Source organism: Anolis carolinensis, chromosome 1, assembly GCF_035594765.1.
Source record: "Anolis carolinensis isolate JA03-04 chromosome 1, rAnoCar3.1.pri, whole genome shotgun sequence".
Lineage (NCBI taxonomy): Eukaryota > Metazoa > Chordata > Lepidosauria > Squamata > Dactyloidae > Anolis > Anolis carolinensis.
In genome coordinates, this window is record NC_085841.1 from 155660525 (window position 1) to 155688204 (window position 27680).

Here is a 27680-nt window from a genome sequence, read left to right on the forward strand (position 1 = left end):
GTTTGGAAAGCTGTGATAGAAGACTGGAACTGAACTGAACTGGCAGTTTTATCATTACACCTTTTTAAGGTGTAAGTTATATTTTTATAATATATGTGTGTGTGTGATGTTGATGCAGGGTTTTTAGGAAATGAATAATAGTAATTTACAAAGCAGGAAGTAAGTCTGTTACATATATACACCTCTCCACTGCATTTTTGACCAAACTCTTCCTGGTGACCAGAAAGGACAGAAAATAATATCCTTAGAACGGTTAAGACTTGGAAAGGTAAAATCCTTTATTATGGGAAAAACTGCTTCCTGAAGCAATACTTTCACATTGATATTTTCGTATATATTTCACGTGAAGTTTCCTTTGATTAGTAAAGGGAAAATAAAAAGTGTGGCCAATGGCACTTATAATAAGGATTGCTTCTCAAGAGAGTTGATTACACAATAGAACAAAAGCAGTTTTGATTTATTTCCTTTATAGTAAATATTTACAACTTTATATATAAAGTATCATTGTAATCAATGTGTTTAGTATTAGCGTGTTAAAGGGTTATTGTGTCCAGCATATTAAAAGAACTGTCCTACTTGATTAAGGCTATGTTGTGTATATATTTTTTGCTTTTGAGTGGAAGGTTTTTCTTTCACAATTATTCAGAATAAAAAGTTTGGTCCAAGTTAAGCAGTCTTTAACACTTTTCTCACTCCTGCTGCCCTGATCAAGATAGGGCTTCCCCGTCCCCTGTATGCATGAGCTTTCATTTTTTTTCCAAATTCAAATGCAGTATTTCTGAAGCAAAGACCAACCTAAACCACACTGAGGGTGTCATAAACATATTTGCTGGGGAAATAAATCCTTTGTTCTAAGAAACATGCTTATCAAACATGCACTGTACTTCCAAACCCAAGTTAAGCAATAAGCTATTCTAATCAGATCTGTTGATTCTTTTTGTTTTCCCAGAAATGCTTTTTCAGATCAAGCTCTTGGTCTTAGCTGTTGTGTTTCAGCAATATCTGGAACAGGTATGTGTTGCACAAAGGCTGTACTGAACTACCAATGATTGGTTCTGTTTAAGATTTAACAACTGTTAAATATTAAAATCTGCTTTTTTGGTTGTGCTTATAATTTGAGGATGAGATTAAATTCTTCAGATGAGAAGAGAATTGGAGCAGCTGCCAATATGTTTTAAAAATATTTTGAGTCCCCTTCGGGGTGAGAAGGGTGGAATATAAATGATGTAAATAAAATAAATAATAATACATCACTTCTCTGAGGAAACTCAAATAATAGCTGCCTTTAAAAATGGCAGTTTCTTTTGTCACTCATGCGGAGCCACATTACAGTTAATAGATTCACACGTTACTTGAGGTGTGGGGGCAAACTGCCACCAGTGGACCACATGCAGAATCTGGACCACACTTTTATAACTCCCAAAGTCCACTCAAAGCCTCCCACCATCCCAATTTGGTAAGAAAGAAAAACTGGCGAGAGTATTGAACAATTTTTGCTTTCAACCCATACAGAAACTCCTCCAAAGGTTTACTCCACACATCCACTTCAAGCTTCATGTTATCCCGATACCTCTGCTTTTATCTGCATTCCCTTTCAAAAGCGGCAATATCATTGTGGGAGAGACTGCAGAGTTGGCAAAATTGCCCTCTGGCCCCATGCAGTTGTCCACCACTGCGTTAATACACAGAATACATTGAGTAACCTTCCTTCGGCAACACTTTGAATTCTAGAGTGAAATGTTCACTTTTGCAGCCATATTGATTTATTATACACATGCAACAGGGCTGAAAATTAGTTGTATGAATTACCATTGAGAGGCCTCAATAATGTATTGATGCTATAACACAGATCTTTCCAAGCATTTAATGTTAGTGACATATCATTTTTAGGCATCCATCATTTTGCGACAGTTATTCAGTTTTACAAGCAATATGGAAGTCAAACCAACCCCGTATAAAAGAGAAGGAAACATACATAAATTGTAATAGCAACATATCTCATGGAAACATTTCATTAATATTTTTAAAATATATAATTTATTGCTTGTTTCACATAGATTCATGAGGTTTGTGTGACACACCTACACACTGCAGCTGGCACACTAATGCGTCACAGCACAGTTTGGAAAGATCTGCTGTAACATATTGTATTATATTCATAATAATGAACTTTCTGCAGAGCTAGAGATTCTTCATAGCTCAAACGTCATGCTGAATTTAAGCAGCATTCTGTGGTGTCCAGAGGATAATTATATCAAAAGCAATAGGATATTGCTATCAACAAGATCACGTTAAATCAGGAATACTTAAAATCAAATACATATCTGACATACTTAAAATATTATTGCAGGGTAAGTCGGTTTTCGTGGCTAACATCTCTAAGAAGAGACAGAAGGATATAATTGACGCACACAATGCTGTGAGGGCAGGGGTAAACCCAACTGCCAGGAACATGATGAAAATGGTAAGATACAATTCTCCCATGTTGTTAGATATTGTTGAAAAGTTTCACTGTGGCTTTTAAAAACACAGCTTGTCCCCTCCATATGTACAAAATAAGAAGGGAGTCTACCTGAGGGATCTAACCAAAATGTAATGTTCATGAGGGGACCATATGACGGAATGAAAAATCAAAATGTGTAGCCCACGTTTGGTCAGCCCACACGCTGCCTTGCCAAAGAAGGAAAATATGTGCCACTTAGGTCAACAATAAAGAACAAGTAATTTATTCTTCTTAAATCCAGAACAACATATGTACAATGTGATCTGTTGCACCAACTCAGATAATGTCATTTCATGAGAGATTCAAAATAGTGTTTCCTTTGTCCACGTGGATAAATTCCTTCAGCAGTTCATGAAGCGAGAGCACACTTCAAAATCTGTGTCTTTCTCTGCTTCTCTCTTCAAAACTCTCTTTTTGCGCCTGCATAGCTCAAGCCTAAATAAAAATGCAACAGTATCAAAAAGTCTCAGACTTAGCCAGCTCTCCAGACATGACTCAACCAATGAGCTTCATGCATCTTATTTTGCAGTTGACGCACACACATTAACTGATTTCTTACATGTCGTAATAGACCAGTGTGTTTAAAAGGTTTTGGTTGGAAGGTTCTAAAGTTCTGCAGCTAAGGCAGTGGTTCTCAACCTGTGGGTCCCCAGGTGTTTTGGCCAACAACTCCCAGAAATCCCAGCTAGTTTACCAGCTGTTAGAATTTCTGGAATTGAGGGCCAAAACATCTGGGGACCCACAGGTTGAGAGCCACTGAGCTAAGGTCTGCATTTTATCAGCCATCACCTTCCTCCCTGCAGTCCCTGTTGATTGCCCACGGAATTGTTCACCGCCAATTATTTTATTTTATTATTTATTTATTTATTTATACCCCACCTTTCTCCGTGAAGGGACTCAAAGCAGCTAACAACCACACACTTCGGTCAATTTAAAACAAAGCAAACACAAATTTTTAAAAAGCAATTCCACAGTTTATTACATACTTTATTTATACCCCACCTTTCTCCGTGAAGGGACTCAAGGCAGCTAACAACCACACACTTCGGTCAATTTAAAACAAAGCAAATACACTTTTTTAAAAGCAATTACACAGTTTAAAAGACAGATAAAATACAATAAATACAATGAAAATGCATTTATATCTCCCAATCCCCCTGCACCAGAATCCATCCCACAACCGCCCCAGCAGTGTGCTCCTTATCTGTCCTCGAATGTCTGCTGAAAGAGAAAGGTGTTGACCTGCTTGCGGAAGGCCAGCAGAGATGGGGCCATCCTGGTCTCTCTTGGGAGGGAGTTCCACAGCCTGGGAGCAGCCACCGAAAAGGCCCTGCCACCAAGCGCACTTGAGAGAGTGGAGGGACAGAGAGAAGAAGGTCCTCCCCTGTTGACTCTACTAGGTTCATAGAAAGAGATACAGTCCTTCGGATATTCTGGACCGGAGCTCTAAATGGCTCTGTAGACCAAAACCAACACTTTGAATTGGGCCCAGAAACATGTTGATAATCTATGGAGCAGTTCTACGCTCCCTGTAGCCAGTCCCAGTTATCAGTCTTTCCTCATTATTTCCCCATCGTCCTCTTTTTCCAATCTACTCAGTGATGTTTTCACCTTTATCTATTAATTATTGGAATACTGTTTAGTCCACCAGTTATTTTCTAGCTGTTATGCCAGTAATGTTCAAACCTGAGAAATGAGCAGGAGGGGCCCCAAATATGTGGGCTGCCTTTGGAGAGAGTGCATTAATGTTTCTCAGCCCAGCTTGTTACAATATGGAAGAAATCAGTTAATGTGTGTGTGTGTGTCAACTGCAAAATAAGATGCATGAAGCTGATTGGTTGAGCCATGTCTGGAGAGCTGTTCAGTCTGGGAGTTTTTGATACTGTTGCAATTTGTTCAGTTGGAAGAGTGAAGGAGAGAGGGGGGAGGGAGGAGGAGGGGAGAGAGAGAGAGAGAGAGAGAGAGAGAGAGAGAGAAAGTGTGCTTTAGCTTCATGAACAAGGAATTTATTCACCTGGGCAAAGGAAAGACTATTTTAGATCTCTCATAAAAGGACATTATGTGAGTTGGTGCAACTGAGTCCATTGTACATATGTTGTTCTGGGTTTAAGAAGAATAAACCACTTGTTCTTTATTGTTCACCTGCGTAGCACATATCTTTCTCTGGCAAGTCAGTTTCAAACTGTTTTTGAAGAAAGTGGTTTTGCTATGCAGAACCAAATGCTGGAACCAGTTTGAGGCCCAGGTAGTGATTACACAAACCTTAAGACTACTGATTCGCACCCTTTCATGGGAGTTTGTTGTCTAGCCATTGCAGTTTGCATCCAGCTTTGAATGGCATTAAATGTTCAGTATAGATGGGGCCCTCATCTTCTTCCAAAATAGGGAGAGGATTCTTGGCTGCCTTGCAGATTGCTTTAAAAAATGGCCCTAAAAGGCTGGAAATTTCAATTACTTTTAATGTAATGATGATGGTTTCTACATTTTCTGTAACATTTTAACTCTTAAGCATTTGAAATGAATTTCCCCCAAATAGTAGCAGTAGTAGTAGTAGTAATAGTAATAATTTTATTTCTTACCCGCCTCTCCTCATGGCTTGAGGTGGGTTACAGCATAATTAAAACACATAAATATTGTAAAAATTCTACCAATGCACATATTAAAATGTATTTTAATAAAATACATATTAAAATACACAGAACAGAGATTAAACACAAGACACGAGTTTAAAATTCATGCTTATAACTGGCTGGGTATGCTTGCAAGAAGAGATAGGTTTTTAGTTGGTTTTTAAATTTCGACACTTTATTTAGCTATTGGAGCTCTTCAGGTAGGTTGTTCCATAGTCTTGGGGTGGCCAATGAAAAGGTCTTCTGGGTGACGGTCACCAGTCTGGTTTGTCAGGCTGGAACAACAAATGCCCCTCAGAGGACCTCAGTGTTAGGGGCGGACTGTACAGAAGAAGACAAACCTGCAAATAACCTGAACCCAAACCATGTAGGACTTTAAAGGTCAAAACCATCACCTTGTACCCTTAGAACAGGATATTTTACATTGCCATCTCGCCTAACTGTAATAGACATTATTCAAGACAATTCTAGATAATTTAATAATAAAAATATGAACAAGCATAAAATATAACTATTCCTTTTAATTTCATATTTTATTTTATTGTCTATGGTGCCTTCAATTTCTCACATAACCCTTAGTTATGTTTAATAGCCCAGATCTTGATCCTTTTCTTTCTAGCATAATTTTTTTTCTAAGCTGAAAGAACAAAGCTTTTAAACATGTAGGTTTTATAAAATGTTTTTTGAGCTGAAATGGTTTGATTGTTTTCAACCCAAATTGAATTTCACATATTTTTTCATTTCTCTTGTGTTTTTGTTTTGCTTTTTACATAATTGTTATGCCATTTTTACAATAAGCATCTGGGATCTCGATCTTGTACCATTTTATAACTTTCTAGTGATCACTAATGAGCCCTTCTTTACTTCATTTCCTCAGTCTGCAGTGATAAAATATAGATATTTAGTACAAGAATCTGTATTTGAATATTGTTTACCTAGCATAATTTGAAATGAGGTATGTGACGGAGAATGGTAAGGAATCAGTAAATAATCTCTTCTACTCAAAAATCAGGATGATGAGATTTTAATTTTATTTTCTTTGTGTGATCGGCTATATTTCGCTTTTCATGGTACACTTCAATGTTTTCACACCTCCTCATCGGCTTTTTAAAGAGATGGGATCAGGAAGCAAGTGAAACTGCTAAAAAATGGGCTGCGCAATGTAAAGGAAGAATAAGTCCACCAGAAGAGCGAGTTGTGGATGGTGAGTTAAATGATATGATCAAGGACATTTCACATGTTATACAGGGGGGATGGATTTGCCAAATGCTAGGCGTTGCTGGGCAATATGCTTTCACCGGGATTCCCCACCTTCAGTGCTCCTACCTCTCCTCTTCTTTTTCCTTGTCTCTTGTTGGCGCTGCCCCTGGATGCAACTAGTACCATTTTCCATAGAAAGATAACAAGACGCCTTCAGGTTATCACTCCTTCTCCTTCTCTAAGAACCAAACTATATGCAATATTTATTGCAGTCCGTAATGTTGTTTTCTATATTTTGTTCATTAAAATATTTATATTGTGGCCTATAACACAGACTAGACAGCACAACAAAGATGACAAACAATTGAAATGGGTTGAGAAAGCTAAAGACGGTCTAGAACACTGTACACTTTGTAAATTGCATCAAGCCATTACAGCAGAGGTCCTCAAACTTTTTAAGCCGAGGGCCAGTTCACGGTCCCTCAGACTGTTGGGGGGCGGACTATAGTTTTTTAAAAAAAATTAACCAATTTCTATGCACACTTCACATATCTTATTTGGAAGAAAAATATAACATTTAAAATGAAGAACAATTTTAACCAACATAAACTTACCAGTATTTCAATTGGATGTATAGGCCTGCTTTGGGCTAATGAGAGAGTCATATTAATTAGGATTGTTGCTGTGTGCCTTCAAGCTGTTTCAGACTTAGTGTGACCTTAAATCTCAAGTTTAGGGTGGGGGCTGCATATGACCCGTGGGTCTTAGTTTGGGGACCCCTGCTTTACAGCCTATACAGGACCTGATACCTAGGCTTTATTGAAGATGATGATGATTCCATATTTGTCTCAAAACCAAGACCCAAGTCAGCTTACAATTTAAAAAAGAGCAATACAGCTGAAACATCTAGAAATAAGCATTAAAATAGTAATAATAATATTTATTTATCTTGTCAGAAGCAAACCAAAGGTACAAGTTGTAATGTATTTGAGAACACAAACAAAGTTTTAAAAACTTGGCATTATACTAAATGTCTTTTGACCAGTAGCTGGCCACTTGGAGTGCCTCTGGTGTGGCTATAAGAAGGTCCTCCATTGTGCATGTGGCAGGGCTCAGACTGCATTATAATTGGCGGTCTGTGGTTTGCTCTTCTCCACACTCACATGTAATTGACTCTACTTTGTGGCCCCATTTTTTAAGATTGGCTCTGTGTCTTGTGGTGCCAGAGCGCAGTCTGTTCAGCTCCTTCCAACTCGCCCAGTCTTCTGTGTGTCCAGGAGGTAGCCACTCATTTGGCATCAGCCACTGATTGAGGTTCTGGGTTTTAGCATGCCACTTTTGGACTCTCGCTTGCTGAGGTGTTCCTGCGAGTACCTCTGTACATCTTAGAAAACTATTTCTTGATTTAAGGTGTTGACATCCTGTATAATATACTATATAATAATGTATATTATTATTATTTTATTGTATGACACAGCAAACAAGATAGACATGCTGGATTTCGTATCACAAAATCACAAGTCGAACACTTCCCAAGTGTCTAGGACTGTGTGATGTATTTTCGGATGATGTGTGCAGATCCCAGCAGGGTGGCCTTTTGCAATTGGCAGATCGTGATTTTGTCAATGTCTATTGTTTCCAAATGCCGGCTGAGATCTTTTGGCACGGCACCCAGTGTGCCCATCACCTGCACTGGTTTCTGCCAGAGTCTTTCCAATTCAATCTTGAGGTCCTGATAGCGGCTGAGTTTTTCCTGTTGTTTTTCGTCAATGCGACTGTCACCTGGGATGGCGACATCAATGATCCAAACCTTTTTCTTTTCCACAACTGTGATGTCTGGTGTGTTGTGTTCCAGAACTTTGTCAGTCTGGATTCAGAAGTCCCACAGTATCTTTGTGTGCTCATTCTCCAATACTTTTGCAGGTTTGTGATCCCACCAGTTCTTTGCTGCTGGGAGGTGGTATTTGAGGCATAAGTTCCAATGAATCATTTGGGCCACATAGTTGTGCCTCTGTTTGTAGTCTGTCTGTGCAATTTTCTTACAGCAGCTGAGGATATGATCCATGGTTTCGTCGGTTTCCTTGCACAGTCTGCATTTTGGGTCATCAGCAGATTTTTCGATCTTGGCCTTAATTGCATTTGTTCTGATGGCTTGCTCCTGGGCTGCAAGGATCAGGCCTTCTGTCTCCTTCTTCAGGGTCCCATTCGTGAGCCATAGCCAGGTCTTCTCCTTATCAGCTTTTCCTTCAATTTTGTCAAGGAACTTTCCATGCAATGTTTTGTTGTGCCAGCTGTCAGCTCTAGTTTGTAGTGTGGTTTTCTTGTACTGGTTTTTTGTCTGCTGTGCTTTGAGGAGTTTCTGATTTTTGACTTCAATCAAAGCAGGTTCTTCACTTTGCTTTACATATTCTGCCAGGGCATGTTCTTCTTCTTTGACTTATTATTATTATTATTATTATTATTATTATTATTATTATTATTATTATTATTATTATTATTATTTAATCTGCACCTCTCTTCCTGAAGAGACTCAGGGTGGCAACCAAATATAACATGAAAACATGGCAAACATTCAATGCCATAAAAATAAAAACATTTACACGTAAAGAGAACGATTTTGGCTTAAATTATTCATAGTTTTAAGAAATTTAAATCTACACTTAAAAATAAAATGCAATTAAAAAGATAAAAAGGCAGTTGAAAACAGTTTGGTTTAAAGCAATATAGCATCCTTTTAAAAGCTTCTGTTTCGAAAGCCCATTGGAATAAAAAAAAGTCAGTAAGGCTTTCTTTGGACAAGAGTTCCAGAGTCAAAGGGATGCCACAAAGGTCCCATCTGCACTGCCATATGGGGATTAACTGCATTGAACTGGAGTATATGGCAGTGTAGGGACAGCCACACAAGGAAGGTTGACCACTGTAGACAGCACAAAGAAATACTGTTTCTTGCGTCTTCCATATTTTTGCTAAACAAGAAACTCCTACAATGGAGAAATGGATGCTGAAACTTTTAGACATTAGACACATGGACCTACTAACACAAACAATCTCTCAGACCATTCCACCAAGGAAAAAAACAGACTGGACATGTTTAACAACAATTATCGAATCATAAGAAATAAGGGCATCGGCAGATACAATGCTCAGAAGAGTAGGAAATTGATCTAGCTATGCAGAGGATCTGGAAAGGTAGGGAGTGGGTACCAGCTAATATCTATATACATATATACACATAGATATATATGTATATACATATGTTTTTTCTTTCTTTTTTTCTTTTTTTCTTTCTGCTTTTCTATAATTTTTCGTATAATTATTTTTATTATTATGTTCTTTTTCTTTCCTACTTACTGTATTTGTTCCCACACTTTTTTATGTATTTTATTTATGTAAATAAAATGTTTAAAAAAAGAAAAGAAATACTGTTTCTTTACATCCTTTCTGCCTTTTCAATCCCAGTCAAGAAATGTGATCTGCAAAGATAAGTTAGGACAGGTTTGGCATGTGGGAGCCAGAGATCCTGAATACACTTTGTGGTATTTGTAAGGGCATATCTCTTGATCCCTTTAAACTTAAATCTTAATTGTATAATTAAAAGGGGGTGCTAAAGAAATCAGGGAGCCCTGGTGGTGCAGTGAGTTAAACCGCTGAACTGCTGAACTTGCTATCCGAAAGGTTGGTGGTTCAAATCCGGGGAGCTCCCACTGTTAGCCCCAGCTTCTGCCAACCTAGCAGTTCGAAAACATGCCAATGTGAGTAGATCAATAGGTACTGCTACAGCGAGAAGGTAATGGCGCTCCATGCAGTCATGCTGGCCACATGACTTTGGAGGCATCTACGGACAACACCTGCTCTTTGGCTTAGAAATGGAGATAAGCACCAACCCCCAGAGTCGGACCCGACTAGATTTAATGTCAGGGAAAACCTTTACCTTTACTAAGAAGGAGGGATAGGATTAGGTGAAAAACAAAAAGGGAAGGGTGGGGAGGATGAGAAAGAAGCCAAAGTCAAATCTCCAATCTGGAATAAACAGACAATCTGGGATCAGATCCTGGGATATAGGGGCAGTGTGGAAGGGGCCATAGTCTGTTGTTAGTCAACTCACCAACAGAATTAGAAACATCTTTCCCCAAATTCTAGCATTTCTCCAAAACCCCTGGCGGCAGCAAGTCTTCCTGTTTTAGTAGCGAACATGGCACCCAGCCTAACATACTCTAACAATTTAATTCATCAAACCACATTTTAAATTTCAGCATTAATTGGACAATCTAGGATTCTTTTTTTTCTAAGCTATTTTCCCAATAGCGGGGTTAGCATTGTGGCTGCCATTTCCCCAGGGCTTTGTTTTGGCATCCTCAGGTCTCAGGTTGGCATCATGTATGTCTTCATTGATGGTGTTCATCCATCTTTTCTTTGGTTATCCACGCAGTCATTGTTATGCAGTCTCCAAATGCAGTGCTGTTGTTGTCCTGATGTTGGTTCTCTTCTCATGACATGGCCGTATCACTGCAGTCTTGCTTCCTGCATTTTCTTGCTCATCACTTTTATTCCTAGTCTTTGACTGATGTCATTATTTAGCACATGTGTTGTCAAAGGCTTTCATGGCTGAGGTCACAGGGTGAGGTACCTTACAACCTCTGAGGATGCCTGCTATAGATGTGGGCGAAACGTCAGGAGAGAATACTTCTGGAACATGGCCATACAGCCTGGAAAACATACAACAACCCCATTTAGCACATGGTCAAGAAGTGTCAAGACAAGTGCCCATCTCAGCATTTCCATTTCCATTGTGTTAAAGGCTTGTTCATGTTTCTTTGTTGCTGGTCAGCACTCTGCTCCATACAGGGCAACTGGGTGAACAACTGTAGTGTAGATCTTAGCTTTGTAGTGTAGATCTTAGCACTGGCATTTTTGAGTCAACCAGGCTGCATTAATTGGTGACCATATGCCTGGCATTGTGACTCCATCTATGGAGACCAGTGACCCTAGGTATTCAAATTGGGTGGCCTTCTTTAGTGCTTGTCCATTAATCTGAATTGTTTTTCCAGTTTGAAGGCCACATAATTAGACAATCTAGGATGTCAGGTTAAATCCATATAAAAATTCAGTGAATTAAGGACATTATGAGTAATGACAAGTTGAGTTTCCCTTATCCAAAATACTTGGGACTAGAAGTGTTTTGGAACTGAGATATTTTAAATTTTGGAATACCTAGTATTGCATATACTATACACACCAAATGAAATATCTTATGTTTCATATACCCCTTATATACATGGCCTGAAGGTAATTTTATGTAATATTTTCATTTATTTTGTGCATGAACCACTAGTGTGCATTGAACCACTAAAAGAGTCTAGAGGTTCAACCAACAGAATAGTTGTGACATAATATTATCTGACAGAAAAGTAGTTTAGCTGCCAGAACTTTGATGCTGTTTTTTTCTAACTACAGAAGGCACATCTTTGAATTAGGATTGCACTGTATCATTACATTTCTGCGCAAACTCTAATTAATTTAATAACTATATGGGCTGAAAATTAATTAATAAGCACTGTACACTATATTAAGCAATTTGGAGTTTGAACCTCTGGGCATATTTCTATTGCAGGAGTTTATTGTGATGCAGCACTTCTTAAAATGTCCAAATCCACTTTCTGATCAAATATAGCTCAAGTTTACTCTGCTTCCCGTTTCAGGAGTTTACTGTGGTGAAATACTTTTAAGCTCTTATAAACCTGTGTCCTGGTCAAAGATAATTCAAGATTGGTCTGCTACATCAGTGAATTTCGAATATGGTCATGGGCCAATTAATGACATTAATTTAAGTGATGTCTATACCCAGGTATGAACAAAACTGTCCAAATTGTTTATAGTCCCTAAAAGATTTGCCCTTATGAAGGCACTTCAACAATCCTTGTGTTATCCTACAGCAGGTTTTGAAATGTACATGTCAGCTTTTAAAGTGGGGTAGGAAACAAAGTGTTTCCAGGTGTTACACTACAAACTCCATCATTGCCCCGTGGTTATTCTGGCTAGGGCAGAAGGGAATCAAACCATGTGTGGTGAAGGGACTAGGGCCTGGAATAGAAAACTGCCAGCCAGGACTAAAGGGACTTGGAGTGGGAAATTACCAGCCAAAGCAGAGAGTTCAAAAGGGAAATGCAGTAACAAGCAAGCGCAGGAGGGGAGGTGCAGGAGGGGGAATCAGCTGCTGAGGAAAAGCAGATGCAGGAATCCTGATAAGATCTGACACCAGAAAGGAACAAAAGGAAGAGATAGAGATGAGGCACAAATGGGAGAAAGTAGCCTATGTGTATGCTCAAAGTGTTGACTATAAAACAGCTTTGTCTCAGTTTTGTGAGGCACCTTTTCCTTTTGTTCACCTGGCAGGGTGATTTGAACAAATAAACCTGTTGAACAATCTTCTTGCCTCTAGTGCTTGATTTGAATAAGGGGCCCTAGAGATTTTTGGGCCATTTGATAATAGAGGGATACAGTAAAGCCTCCCAACAGTGGAGATTTGGAAATTTTTGAACTCTGCAATAATAAGTTATTTGACTTCCTGTTATGCTCAAAAGAAGCTTCTTTAAGTGAGCTTTAATCAGGTAGCATTATGTGGCCAGAAATGGGAATGCTGAGTAATGTTCAGAAATCCACTCTCTCTTTTGCTGACAAACTTCAACTTCAATTAATTCCCCAATACTTTAACTGAATCAAAATCCTGAATAGTATAAGAATGTAAAAATAAGAGTACAAAAAGGGAATCATTTTCAATATTATACACGAGAAATACAAGTTGTGTAGCAAACAATCCAATACGGGGTCAGATTAGATTGTCGAAGAGGACAAGGTAAGTGGTGGCAAGCTGGTTCCAGTGTTGATCAGCCATGCAGCTGTCACACACTCGCCAGGGTAGTTGATGGCCTGCAGTTTAGCTCCCAAACCAGCTTGAGGAAGTTTAGCCTCCAGTGATGCTTATCCAGAACAACCTACTCTGGATCAGCATCACCTTTTTTGCAGTATCAAGATTCACCCTAATTAATTTCCCTTCTCACATTGGAATTTCTTTAAAGGTACTTGCCTAGGACCTCCCTTGACCCATTTCTAATATTTTCTTTATATGCTTGAGCTTTTGATAGCTGGAAAAGATGAGATAACTTTGGAGGAAATAGATTATTTGGACCCTTTTGGGTCTGCCTTCATGATGGGAATGGCACTAAAACGACTTTAGATGCTATGCCTGATGACCACTCAGGAGAAAGATGGTGGAGATGCTACCTTGTTGATCTTTCTGGATCCCTCAGGTTGCTACAGTTTAATACAGTTTAGCTACCATGACTCAATGCTATGAATCCTGGGAGTTGGGGTTTTATATGATCTTTAGCCTTCTCTGCCAAAGAATGCCAGTGCCCCACCACACTACAAATCTCACCAAACTAGAATTACTCTTTGATTGTGTTGATTACAATAATTTTGCAGACTAGAATCTTGGATTAAAATTTAATCTCTTTCTCTGCTTTGTATTTATAGCTTGTTTGGCATAATTCAGACCGAGTTGGATGTGCAACTGCTCATTGTCCAGAACAAGTTATCCCTTTCATATATGTTTGCCACTATTGCCCTGTGTAAGTATAATTTTTCGTTTAATGTGCCATTTCATGCAAATTCGGATATTCTCAGTCCTTTGTTTTCTAAAATAAAAAATACATAAGGAAATACATGTAATAGCTGTTCTAAACAATACTCTGTGAAGTGTTTTATATGTAGAGGTATTTATGTGTGGGGAAATTCAAAGATGCAATTCTGTAACTACATTCTAAGGTGATAGTGCAGCAAAATTATAGGACTTGAAAATGCTTTCTTGCTAAATGATCAAATATGTTTTTGAAATTATTCTCAAATCTGCGGGTTGTTTTTTCTTTTTGTTTTATACCAAATAACTTATAATTTCATAAAATCAAAGGGTAGGTATAACTAAGAAAGACTCATCAAATCTTCTGTAGCAGCAAAACTGAAAAATCAGAGAGGCTTGTAATCTAGCTCAGGAAAGCTGTTTACATGAAAGTTTATACTATTAAGAAGATGGAGTTCATAATTTTATTCAAAAGTATTGGAAGTCTGAAGGAATATAGTATGTAGTTTCAATTTCTTTCACTGGAACCTTAAATTATAGGGATATGAAGGCATTTTCATGCTTCCAAACAGACAAGTACTTAAACTACATAGCACATGGGAAATAAAGAAGAAGAACCTGAACTCTTAATACAGCAAAGCAAATATGATATCAGTGGTATCACTGAAACCTGATGGGACAAGTCTTATGATTGGAATGTAATAATAGAGGTAATAGTGGGGTATGAAGTATTTCTAAAGACTAAATACAATCCCTGGGGAAGGTAATGGCAACCCACCCCAGTATTCTTCCCATGAAAACTACATGGATCAGTACAACCAGAGAAATGTCGGTATACCATTGGAAGATAGGACTCCGAGGTGGGAAGATGGTCAAAATGCTACTGGGGAGGAACAGAGGACTAGTCCAACTAGCCACAGATGTGATGACGCAGTTAGTTCAAAGCTGAAAGGAAGGCTAACAGCCGACGGTGCTGGAGGTGAATGACAAATCCGATGTTCTAAAGATCAACACACTATAGGAACGTGGAATGTAAAATCTATGAGCCAGGGCAAATTGGATGTGGTTGTTGGTTAGATGTCAAGATTAAAGATAGACATTCTGGGAGTCAGTGAACTGAAATGGACTGGAATGGGCCACTTCACCAGATCTACTACTGCAGACAAGAGGAACACCGAAGAAATGGAGTAGCCTTCATAATGAATAACAAAGTTGCTAAAGCAGTGATTGGATACAAACCAAAAAATGATAGAATGATCTCAATTCGAGTTAAAGGCAAACCGTTTAACATGACAGTGATCCAAATATATGCCCCAACCACAGCTGCTGAAGAAGCAGAATTGGGTCAGTTCTATGAGGATCTACTGGATAATACGCCAAAAAGAGACATTATTTTCATTATAGGAGATTGGAATGCTAAGGTGGGCAGTCAAATGACAACCGGGATCACAGGCAAGCATGGTTTGGGACAACAAAATGAAGCAGGACATAGGCTGATAAAATTTTGCCAGGAAAACTCACTGTGCATAACAAACACTCTCTTCCAACAACCTAAAAGATGGCTTTATACATGGACTTCACCAGATGGTCAACACTGAAATCAGATCGAATACATCCTTTGCAGCCAAAGATGGCGGACATCCATCCAGTTGGTGAAAACAAGACCTGGAGCTGACTGTAGTTCAGATCACGAACTTCTTATTGCACAATTTAGAATCAGACTAAAGAGAATGGGGAAAATACACAGACCAATTAGATATGATCTCACAAATATTCCTAGTGAATATGCAGTGGAGGTGAAGAATAGATTTCAGGGACTAGATTTAATAAATAGAGTCCCAGAATAACTATGGACAGAAGTCCACAATATTGTTCAGGAGGCAGCAAAAAATAATATGTCCCAAAGAAAAAGAAAACCAAGAAGGCAAGATGGTTGTCTGCTGAGACACTGGAAGTAGCCCAAGAAAGAAGGAAAGTGAAAGGAAACAGTGATAAGGAGAGATATGCCCAACTAAATGCACAATTCCAGAGGTTAGCCAGAAGAGACAAGGAATTATTTTTAAACAAGCAATGCATGGAAGTGGAAGAAGACAATAGAATAGGAAAGACAAGAGACCTCTTCCAGAAAATCAGAAACATCGGAGGCAAATTTCAGGCAAAAATGGGCTTGATCAAAAACAAAGATGGCAAGGACCTAATAGAAGCTGAAGAGATCAAGAAAGGTGGTGAGAATATACAGAAGATCTGTATAGGAAGGATAATAATATAGAGGATAGCTTCAATGGTATGGTGAGTGAATTAGAACCAGACATCCTGAGGAGTGAGATTAAATGGGCCTTAAGAAGGCTTGCTAATAACAAGGCAGCAGGAGATGGCAGGATCCCAGCTGAGTTGTTTAAAATCTTGAAAGATGACACTGTCAAGGTGATGCATGCCATATGCCAACAAATATGGAAAACACAAGAATGGCCATCAGATTGGAAAAAATCATTTTACATCCCCATACCAAAAAAGGTAAATGCTAAAGAATGCTCAAACTTCCGTACAGTGGCACTTATTTCCCATGCCAGTAAGGTAATGCTCAAGATCCTGCAAGGCAGACTCCAGCAATACATGGAGTGAGAGTTGCCAGATGTCCAAGCTGGGTTTAGAAAAGGCAGAGGAACGAGAGACCAAATTGCCAATATCCACTGGATAATGGAGGAAGCTAGGGAGTTTCAGAAAAACATCTATTTCTGCTTTATTGACTATTCTAAAGCCTTCAACTGTGTGGATCATAATAAATTGTGGCGTGTTCTTGGTGGTGTGGGGATACCAAGTCACCATGTCTGTCTCCTGAGAAATCTGTATAAAGACCAAGTAGCCACAGTAAGAACAGATCAAAGAACAACAGATTGGTTCAAGATCGGGAAAGGAGTGCGGCAGGGCTGCATACTTTTACCCTTCCTATTCAACTTGTATGCAGAACACATCACGCAACATGCAGGACTTGACGAATCCAAGGCTGGAGTTAAAATTGCTGGAAGAAACATTAACAACCTTAGATATGCAGATGATACCACTCTGATGGCTGAAAGTGAGGAGGAGCTGAGGAGCCTTATCAAGGTGAAAGAAGGAAGTGCAAAAGCTGGGTTGCAGTTAAACATCAAGAAAAACAAGATTATGGCAACCAGACTGATTGATAACTGGCAAATAGAGGGAGAAAACGTGGAGGCAGTGACAGACTTCATATTTCTAGGTGCGAAGATCACTGCAGATGCAGACTGCAGCCAGGAAATCAGAAGACATTTACTTCTTGGGAGGAGAGCAATGGCCAATCTTGACAAAATAGTGAAGAGCAGAAACATCACATTGGCAACAAAGGTCCACATAGTTAAAGCAATGGTATTCCCCATAGTAACCTATGGATGCGAGAGATGAACCATAAGGAAGGCTGAGCGAAGGAAGATAGATGCTTTTGAACTTTGGTGCTGGAGGAAAATCCTGAGAGTGCCTTGGACCACAAGAAGATCCAACCAGTCCATCCTCCAGGAAATAATGCCCGGCTGCTCACTGGAGGGAAGGATATTAGAGGCAAAGATGAAGTATTTTGGCCACATAATGAGAAGACAGGAAAGCTTGGAAAAGATCATGATGCCGGGGAAAATGGAAGGAAAAAGGAAGAGGGGCCGACCAAGGTCAAGATGGATGGATGGTATCCTTGAAGTGACTGCCTTGACCTTGAAGGAGCTCTGGCGTGGGCTGGTCCATGCGGTCACGAAGAGTCGGAAACAACTGAGTGATTGAAGAAGAAGAAGTATTTCTGAAAAATAGATAAAACAAGAAAGGAGGAAGAGCAGCATTGTATATCAAAGATGTTTACACTTGTGAGGAGTTCCATGATGTAAATCCTGGAAGCCAGGTTATCTGGGTAAAATATTTAGTTATGTTTACAGCTAAAGAAAAAACAAGGAAATTTTAGGGCCATTGCCTACAAGTAATAGCAAAAGAATGAGAGGCAGAACTAGTTCACATTTTCTTTACCTCAGTCTTCTCCCAAAAGGTAAACACTGTTCTACTTGGCGATAATGGGGGAGATGATACAGTAGACAGTATTGTTTTCCAAAGGGTTTGTTGAGTTACATACTTGTGTACCTTTTTAGTCCAAGGGTACTTTCCAAATTGCTGGAAGTATATACCAAAAACTTGTGGGAAAGTCTTTAGATGTTAAAAGTTTGTTTCTTCTAGGGATTAAAAATTTTTACTTCTAAATCATAGAAAAAATCTTAGGGGTTATTAGGTTCATGCAGAAACACACAAGTAAAGCACTTCTGAAAGATACCTATCCAATCTGTGTTTAAAGGTACGGAGAACAGTTTGACATATTCTCTGACCAGAAAACAAAGCACAGATACTAGCTATGTACCCTGTTTCCCCGAATATAGGACAGTGTCTTATATTAATTTTTGCTCCCAAAGATGTACTAGGTCTTATTTTCAGAGGATGTCTTATTTTTTTAAGAAGAAGAATTCACATTGGGGTTGTTGTATGTTTTCTGGGCTGTATGGCCATGTTCTAGAAGTGTTCTCTCCTGACGTTTCGCCCACATCTATGGCCGGCAACCTTTGAGGATGCCTGCCATAGATGTGGGCGAAACGTCAGGAGAGAATATTTCTAGAACATGGCCATACAGCCCGGAAAACATACAACAACCCTGTGATCCTGGCCATGAAAGCCTTCGACAACACACACCTTTCCCATGTAAGCGAGAAGGGGCTGAAGGGGTTGCTGCCCAACTCTGGGGCCACAAGCACCACTTGAGAAGAGAGGCAGGCGCCAAGGTGGGAGGCCAAGCTTTGTGCCAGGGGCTCCTCTCCTCCAACCGCTCTTATTCCACTCCAAAGGTGGGCAGATTTGGGCCAGGTTGGAGGGAAGAGAGGAGGAGGCTCCAAAGCTGTGTCTTGAGTGTCTGCTTTTGGTCAGCAATAGGGAAGCTCCGCGCTTGCTGACGAGGAGAAGCCGAGCCCTGGGCTCCTCCTCCCCCTTTTTGCTACAGGGGGCTTCCACACTCACCAGTTCACGTGAGAGGGGCGGCGGCAGCAAAAGTTCTCCAAAGTCACCATGTCTCCGGCAGTGGGAGCCCCGCTCTGGCTGCTGCTGCTGCTGCTCTTAGCCTCCTCCTTCGCCCCTTTGGCGGCCCTCCTCTGAGCAGCCCAGGGACAGTTCTTGGCAGAGGAAGAGGAAGGAGTTGGGTCTCGGGTGTGGAGGGAGGGAGAGCCCCAACTCCTGCCTCCTCCTCTGCCGAGAACTGTCTCTGGGCCGCTCCGAGGAGGGCTGCTGAAGGGGTGAAGGAAGAGGCTAAGAGCAGCAGCAGCAGCCAGCACGGGGCTCCCACCACTGTAGCCATAGCAACTTTGGAGAACTTTTCAGCAAGGAGTCTTCGCTGCCACCACCCCTCATGTGAACTGGTGAGTGCGGAAGCCCCCTGTAGCAAAGGGGGAGGAGGAGCCCAGGGCTTGGCTTCTCCTCGTCAGCAAGCGCGGAACTTCCCTATTGCTGACCAAAAGCAGACACTCGCAAGCGGCGGCAGTGTTTCTCGCACTCTGCCAGAGTTTAGTTGGGAGAGGCGGAGGAGGAGGGAGCGCCTTCATCAGCAGCAGCGCTCCTTCCTCCTAGGTCTTACTTTCGGGGGAGGTCTTATATTTGGCAATCCCCCCAAACTTCTACTAGGTCTTATTTTATGGGGATGTCCTATTTTTGGGGAAACACGGTAGCAGTACAACTTTTCCCTTAAAGTACCTTGCAATATTTTTGCAAAAAATGCCTGTTTCCCTATTCCTTTTTGCTGAATTCTAAAGACTGCCATATTATCCAGATTTTACACTGCCTTCTACACTGCCATATTATCTAGATTATCAAAGCAGATTATTCACATTATCTGCTTTGAAGTGGATTATATGAGGCCCCTTCTATACTGCCATATAAAATCCAGGTTGTCTGATTTGAACTGGATTATATGGCAGTGTAAACTCATATAATCCAATTCAAACCAGATAATGTGATTTATACGGCAGTGTAGAAGTGGCCTGTGTCTACACTGCCATATGATCCAGTTCAAAGCAGATAATCTGGATGTTATATGACAGTGCAGAAGGGGCCTGAGGCAGCTGTTATATAGACATAGGCCCCATCTACATTGCCATATAACCCAGATTGTCAAAGCAGATAATTCACATTATCTGATTTGATTTGGATTATGAGCCTACACTGCCATATAATCCAGTTCAAAGTAGATAATGTGGATTTAATCCGGCAGTGTAAAAGGGGCCATAGTAGTTGCTAGCCAATACCCTAAACCCAAGCTCACCTTCTTCTGCCTCCTCAGGTACATACTGGATGATTTGTTTTGGATCCAGACATCATCCCCACAATTTTCCTATTTTAACAGATACTAATGAGGCCTCTTCTACACTGCCCTATATCCCAGGATCTGATCCCAGATTATCTGATTATATGAGTCTCCACCGCCAGATAATCTGGGAGAAGAAGATAATCTGGGATCATAAACTGGAATATGGGGCAGTGTGGAAGGTGCCTGGGTTTTACCATTTTTGGGGAAAAGCTTTCTCCCCATCAGTATGAGTATATTACTGCTTTAATTTTAGCCTCCTGTTTTATCTTAACACATGCTACTTTAAGATCCATGAGAGAATAAGGCAATAAGGCAGTGAGTTATAGAGTTATACCAACTGTAGTATAGGAGCAGGAGGTGGGAGTAGGAAGTAGTAGTAACAAGATCCTCATACTGGAAGTGAGTATACCACTATGGTGGACCATGTAGGGGGAAGGTGGACTTTTAGCGGCCTGGGGGCCCCCATTGAAGTAATCTAGGGGAGGGGGAGACACGGGAAAGGGAGGCATAAGTTAATTCGGCCTAGGGAAATGAAAGCTTGTAGATTTAAAAAGGCCTCCTGACACAGTAAATCTGGGTGCCCAGGTTGGCGGACCCTCCGATCTAAAGGTGATGCTGTTGAACGGCAGGTCTGCTAACGGTAAAATGGGACTCAAAGCGGGCAGACCTGGCGTGCATAATGGAGACCTGGCTGGATGAGGCTGGGGGGAGCCAATCTCACCCAGTTTTGTCCGCCAGGTTATACCGTGCAGCACCAACCAAGATCTGGAGGGCAAGGAAGAGGGGTCACAATAGTCTATAAGGAGTCTATCCCCCTGACCAGGTGCCCCATACCGCAGTTTGAATGTGCCCATCTGAGGGTAGGTGGCCGGGACAGTTTAGGAATTCTGTTAGTGTACCGACCACCCTGCTGCACTACAGTCTCCTTGCCTGAGCTAGCCGGGGTGGTCTTGGGCCTGGCATTGGAATCCCAGCGGCTTATTGTGCTGGGGAATTTCAATGTCCATGCTGAGACCACTCTTTTCAGGGCAGCTCAGGACTTCATGGCAGCCATGGCAACCATGGGGCTTTCCCAACTAGTATCTGGTCCTACCCACAGAGCAGGGCACTCACTTGACTTGGTTTTCTGCCAGGGATGGGAGGAAAGTGGCGGTGTGGAGGAGCTTACCATCGCTCCATTGCCATGGATCGACCACCACCTGATCAGGTTTAGACTTATTGTGCCCCCCAACCCCCGCAGGGATGGAGGGCCTACTAAAATGGTCTGCCACAGGAGACTTATGGATCCGGATGGATTCTTGATGGCTCTTGGGGAGTTTCCCACCACCTCGGCTGGTGACCCTGTCAATGCTCGGTCACCCTCTGGAATAAGGAGGCGACTAGGGCAATAGACACAATCGCTCCAGAACGTCCCCTCTTGAGTGCCTGAGCTAAACCATCTCTTTAGTTCACCAAGGAGCTGGCAGCGATGAAGTGAAAGAAGAGGGAACTAGAGAGCATGTAGCATTCAGAGTCAAACGAGTCAAACCGAACACGGCTATGTTCCTACCTTAGGGCATATGCCGCGGCAATAGATGCTGCAAAGAACTCTTTCTTTGCAGCTAATATTGTGTCTGCAAAGAACCGTCGGGCGGAGCTGTTCTGAGTTGTCAGAGGTTTGTTATATCCCGTCTCCCAAGATGGGATCCCTGACAACTTGGCAGCCCGCCGTGAAGCATTTGCTCGGTTCTTTGCAGACAAAGTCACTTGGATCCACTCTGGCTTTGACTCCATATGAACGGCAGTCTTAGAGGATGTAGAACGAGCACCTGCTTGTCCTATTTTGATGGATTCTTTTCAATTGGTTCAGCCTGAGGATGTGGACAAGGTGCTTGGAGAGGTGAGAGCTACCACATGCATCCTAAACCCCTGCCCATCCTGGCTGGTGAGAGAAGCCAGAGGGGGATTGGCTGAAGGTGGTGGTGAATGCCTCCCTTCGGGAAGGCATATTTCCAGCGAGCCTGAAATTGGCTGTGATCAAACCGCTGTTGAAAAAGCATTAACTGAATCACACTCAATTAGACACCTATCGGCCTATTTCCAATCTCCCCTTTTTGGGCAAGGTCGTGGAACGTGTGGTGGCCACACAACTCCAGGCATTCTTGGTAGACACTGATTTTCTAGATCCGGCATAGTCTGGCTTCAGGCCTGGACATGGTACTGAGACAGCCTTGGTCGCTTTAGTTGATGATCTACGCCGGGAACTGGACAGGGGGAGTGTATACCTGCTGGTTCTGCTGGACCTCTCAGCGGCCTTCGATACCGTTGATCACGGTATCTTTCTGGGGTGCCTTGCCAGAATGGGTCTTGGAGGTACTGTTTTGCAGTGGCTCTGGTCCTTCCGGGGGGGGGGGGGGGTCATTCCCAGATGGTGTCACTGGGAGACACCTGCTTCGCCCCACAACCTTTGGGGTCCCGCAGGGGTCAGTACTGTCCCCCATGTTATTCAATATATACATGAAGCTGCTGGGAGAGATCATCTGGAGTTTCGGGGTGCAGTGTCATCTGTATGCAGATGATGTCCAGCTCTGTCACTCCTTTCCACCTGTCACTAAGGAGGCTGTTCAGGTCCTGAACTGGTGCTTGGCCGCTGTGTCGGACTGGATGAGGGCCAACAAATTGAAATTGAATCCAGACAAGACAGAGGTCCTCCTGGTCAGTCGGAAGGCCAAACAGGGTATAGGGTTACAGCCTGTGCTGGATGGGGTCACACTCCCCCTGAAGGCGCAGGTGCGCAGTCTGGGGGTGATCCTAGACTCATCGTTGAGCCTGGAGCCCCAGGTCCCAGCGGTGGCTAGGGGAGCCTTCGCACAGTGAAAACTTGTGCGCCAGCTGCGACCGTACCTTGGGAAGCCGGACTTGGCCATGGTGGTCCACGTTTTCGTTACATCCCGTTTAGACTACTGCAAGGCACTCTACGTGGGGCTGCCTTTGAAGACTGTACGGAAGCTTCAATTAGTCCAACGGGAGGCTGCCAGGTTAATAACTGGAGCGGCGTTCAGGGAGCGTACTACTCCTCTGTTACGCCAGCTCCACTGGCAGCCGATTAGCTACCGAGCACAATTCAAGGTGCTGGCTTTAGCCTATAAAGCTCTAAACTGTTCCGGCCCAGCTTATCTGTCTGAACGTGTCTCCCGCTACGACCCACCTCGAAGCTTAAGATCATCAGATAAGGCCCTGCTCACAGTCCCGTCAGCCTCACAGGTGCAGCTGGTGGGGATGAGAGACAGGGCTTTTTCAGTAGTGGCTCCCCGCCTATGGAACACCCTCCCCAGTGAAGTCAGGCAGGCTCCCTCCCTCCTATCTTTCCGTAGGAAGGTTAAAACTTGGTTATGGGGCCAGGCTTATGAATAATAATTGGCAGCGTTAATTATAATCATGTACGCTGAACTCAATCGATAGACCCAGGTTTTTTTTTGACTGAACACGCCTACCTATATTTTATAATGTGTTTTATGAATACTGATGTAAGTTAATAATTCTTTAACTGATTTATATTGCACTGTATAATTTTTATATATGTGTTTTATTGTAAGCCGCCCTGAGTCCCCTGTTGGGTGAGAAGGGCGGGATATAAATATTGTAATAAGTAAATATTGTAATAAATAAATAAATAAATAATCTATCCCATTTTTATTACAATTTTACCATTTATGTGTTTTAAATGCAATTTTTTATCCTGTATTTTTGTTTTAATTGTTATATTGTATTACTGTTTTATCTTTTTATAGTGTGATTTGTATTATGTTGCTTATGTTTTGTTCTATGTTGTTTGGGCCTCTGCCCCATGTAAGCCGCCCCGAGTCCCCACGGGGAGATGGTGGCGGGGTATAAATAAAGTATTATTATTATTATTATTATTATTATTATTGGGTCACACTCCCCATGAAGAGACAGGTTCGTAGTCTGGGTGCTCTCCTGGACTCATCACTGAGCCTGGAGCCCCAGGTCTCAGCGGTGGGCAGGGGAGCATTCACACAACTAAGATTTGTGCGCCAGCTGCGCCTGTACCTTGAGAAGTCTGACTTGGCCACTGTGATCCACACTCTGGTTACATCCTGTTTGGATTACTGCAACGCTCTCTACATGGGGTTGCCTTTGAAGATGGCCTGGAAGTGCCAATTAGTACAATGGGCAGTAGCCAGATTTATAACTGGGGCGGCATACAGGGAGTGTACCACCCCCCTGCTAAGTCAGCTCCACTGGCTGCCGATATGCTACCGAGCCCAATTCAGCCCTAAACGGTTCTGGCCGAATCTACTTGTCCAAACATATATCCTTCTATGAGCCAGCAAGATCCCTAAGACCATCTAGTGAGGCCCTGCTCTTGGTCCTACCTTCCTCACAAGCGCGGCTGGTGGGAACGAAGGACAGGGCCTTCTCAGTGGTGGCTCCCTGGCTGTGGAACACCCTCCCCAGCGATATTCGACAAGCCCCAACCCTTCTGGGCTTCAGAAAAGCTGTAAAAACATGGTTATGTGCCCAGGCTTTTAATGAATAAATGGCAAAGTCGACATGATCCAATTTAAGGCTAAAGCATGAGGTTTCTGGATGAATTGATCTAATTACATGTTTTAAATTTTTATATTGTATTTTAATAGTTTTTTAATTGATTGTATGTACTGTTTTTGATTTATAACTATGTTGTAGGCATTGAATTTTACCAATTGTTGTAAGCTGCCCTGAGTCCCTTCAGGTGAGAAGGACGGGGTATAAATGCTGGAAATAAATAAATAAATAAAGTTTTTATGCTGTGATTTCAGAGGGAACATAGTACAATTTCTTCCAACGCCTTACAAAGAAGGCAAACCATGTGCAGACTGCCCTGATAGCTGTGAAAATAACCTCTGTGGTAAGTTACTGATTATATAAAACAGTGTAGTCCAACCTTTAGTTATCCGAGGGCCAATCAAACTTTAGTATAGGAATGTGAGGGCCAGAGACATTCCAGAACAAAAACAAATTACATATTGTAATTTAGAAATGTAAAGCAGTAAGAAGGGTAAACGATTTTTTCCCCAAATGTTAAATTTGACTATTTTCCAGTAAGAAGGGCAAGGGCCAACAAAAATGCAGCCCGCGAGTTGGACCACACTTTCATAAAGCATTGAGATAATATTAGCACTGAAATAATGAGTTCAACACTAACACTTTTGGAAAGCTAGTTCTGCTTTTATAGAGGTGGCTCCTCACAACCGTTTTGGATAATTGCTGTATTGTTATTATGCCAAAGGAAGGGTCATTGTTTGGTATAATAATAATAATAATAATAATAATAATAATAATAATAATAATAATAATAACTTTATTCTTATACCCCGCCCCATCTCCCCAAGGGGACTCGGGGTGGCTTACATGGGGCCTTGCCCAGACACAGCAATATAGAACCAAAAGCAAAACAATAAAACAAATTACTCAACAATAAAACATCAGCATCGATAAAAACAGTCATAAAAGGTCAACATACAAAATAAAGTGTTAAAACAAGAGATGAATTCACAAAACTGGGCTGCTAAAAGAGTTTTATCCGGGGAATCAGACCAGGAATAAGAATCAAGGATCAATGACAAAGACTCCTCCCCAACAACCAAATTTCAAAACTTTTTTTTTCACTGCAAATATGTATCGCATTGGGGAACATGGTTTTAAGGGCTAAAACCATGTTCCCCAATGCTAAAATAATTTTGCATGCATTTCGAACACATACATTTCAAATGATCTAAACAAGCATGGGCAAACTTTTTTGGATGGGGCTGCTTGTCGGGCTCCAATTGGTGTGTGTGTGTGGGGGGGGGGAGGGAGGCTGGGAGACAGTTGGCAAGGGGGGGGGTCTGACCTAACTGCGGGGTTCTCAGGAGAACCAGAGAGCTTGACAAGTGGCTGTGTGGGACTCTCAGGAAAGTTCCACACAGCCATGCGTGCCTGTAAGGTCCTCCTCTTGGCAGGAGGATATGATGTCCTGCTGTGTCTGCCTGCCAAGAGGATTTCACACCTGGTTATCTAGGGCTCTCAGGAGAGCCCTGGGCAGCCATGGGTGTCTACCCCAGTCTTCGTCTCAGTATGGCCATTGTGTCCTCAAGCTGCGAGGACAGGGAGACATGTGACAGGGAGGTAACCATGTGCCTCCCTCTGCCACGTTGTCCATTCAGCGTAAGGATGTGATGACTCACCACATCCTTATGCTGAAAGGCAGGGAAGACACGCGGCTCCCAAGAGCTCCAGAGGACTCTCAGCAGCCACATGGCCTTAGTCATCCTTTCTTGCTGATAGGACAGGGAAAAAGAGGAAGGCAGGAGGAAAGCCCCAAAGGGGAGGCATTCAGCCTGTGGGCCTGGGTTTGTCATGTCTGATCTAAAGTGTAAGGCATATGACTTCTATATTCAGGGGCAGCAAGACTAAAAAATGGCCCTCCTTGCATATCCAGTCCACTTCTTTTGTTAACAATAGCTATGTAAAGGCATTTTCAGAAGTTGGTTCTGAGCTTTCTTGAAGATGCCATCATATACATATACGTATGTATATGATGGCATTCTCAAGAGAGCTTAGGACCAACTTCTGAATATGGATTTACATGATTATTGTTTACAAAAGAAGTAGATATTCAAAGAGGGTCTTATTTTTAATAAAACCTATTGGTCACAAACCTCTCTTAGAAACAAAACTCTAACAAGAACACATGGGAGATCCCAAGTTACACTGTCCTCTAAAGTAGGAAGATGTAAGAAATAAAGGCTAGGAGGAGGTTTAAATCCCCTGGAGGAAGTCCAAATTCATATAATATCAAACCACAAAGGACCACCCATAATGTTATCCACAAGACCTAGTTTTAAATGTTTTGAAAGGCAGTTCAGAATACATATGAAATCATAAAGAACAATACTAAAACCCATGTCATTTAAGGCAGGATGTCTAGAATGAAGCCAGTAATAAAGATTTAAATAAGTGCATTATTTTCATTTGGATCTAATTATGTATTGTTTTGATTTATTACAGTCCATTCATGTATCTATGTGGATCATATTAAGGGATGTGATAAACTGCTACAAATGTCCAAATGTGATGAAGATTTGATGCAAAATAACTGCCAAGCAACCTGTAAATGCAAACCTGGCATTAACTAACATATATAAGAAGACCACAAATATTCTTAAGAAAACTGTTCTTCACTGCCAATGATGGAAACTGACTAGGAAAAATAAATCCATTTCCTGATTTGACTGGTCAAAATTTTGCAGTTAATAGTAATGGTGTGAAATAATAATAAAAGTGACAATGGATTCA

General features: G+C 41.5%; 1 long non-coding RNA gene across 2 annotated transcripts; it reads left to right on the top strand.

Annotated features, from left to right (window-relative positions):
• Window positions 1-213: 213 nt before the first annotated feature.
• On the top strand, window positions 214-27680 carry LOC103280619 (cysteine-rich venom protein Cau1). 2 transcript variants are annotated; one of them, XR_010007256.1, is made up of 8 exons: window positions 214-268; window positions 950-1011; window positions 2351-2464; window positions 6247-6337; window positions 12033-12178; window positions 13867-13961; window positions 25163-25251; window positions 27393-27680. It is a non-coding gene; the product is annotated as a cysteine-rich venom protein Cau1 (long non-coding RNA). The 2 variants fall into 2 exon arrangements; XR_507437.3 differs by lacking the exon at window positions 2351-2464.